Here is a 1,057-nt window from a genome sequence, read left to right as displayed (position 1 = left end):
TCGTGAAGGAGAATATAATAAAGGCAGAGGAGCATTTTGATGTAAAAATTGCTTGCCTTACATGACTATTACTATTTCATAAACATCTACCTCAAAGTCATGAATGGCATGGCCAGTGAGTTGGATGAGCATCAACCCATGTAGCAAGAAGTCACTGGGTAAATTCCCCAGGGGCATATGCCCAAGTTGCATGCTCCATCCCCAAGTGGGGGAGATCATGAGTAAGAGGCGGCCAATTAATATTGATATTTCTCCATCATCAATTTTTCTATCTCTTCCTCTCTTCTTCTCTCTCTGAAATAAATAAAAACTTTTTTTAAAATAGTCATGAATGCATACACAAGAGCTTTCACTATCTGGAGAAGGTAGTTCATTTTAAACATTTATGATAGCATGCCCTAAAAGTGTACGATTTGGTTAATCATGAAAATTTCCATATTTTAATGAGTACATTAGCATATGGTTTTTATCACCATGAAATAAAAATGTTCTATCCAATTCTTTTTATGAAAATATTCATGTTGTGTATGTGATATTTAGTTTCCTTGAGGGGACAAAGTTCTCAAGTAAGTGAGAATTGTTTTTCTGCAAAGAACTGCTTTTGAGTTGCATAAAACTGATCCAACATTCTCCTTTTATCTGCATTAAATGCAACTGTTGAAAAATATATCTGAAAGCCACATGTATATTCGATGTTGTAGCAAAGGGAAATGTTTGTACTCCCAAATGCAATAGATTGAATATTATCATTTAGATTTGAAATTTAGACACTTTAAATGTATACTTTCCATTTATGGAAACAAACAAGTGTTTAGAAAACAAAACAAAAATCAAGAAAGACCATATAATTTAACATAAAGTATACATTTTACTGTATATTATTATTGATAACATTAATGCATATATGTGTCTATGGGAAAACAACCTTAAAAATTATGATCACATATATTTTCAGAGTATATGAATACACACACACACATACACACACACAGACACTAGAGGACTGATGCACGAAATTTGTGCAAGAGCGTGGCCCTCACAGCCATGGCTTGCCTCG

Source organism: Myotis davidii, unplaced genomic scaffold, assembly GCF_000327345.1.
Source record: "Myotis davidii unplaced genomic scaffold, ASM32734v1 scaffold265, whole genome shotgun sequence".
NCBI lineage: Eukaryota > Metazoa > Chordata > Mammalia > Chiroptera > Vespertilionidae > Myotis > Myotis davidii.
This window is presented reverse-complemented; position numbering follows the sequence as displayed.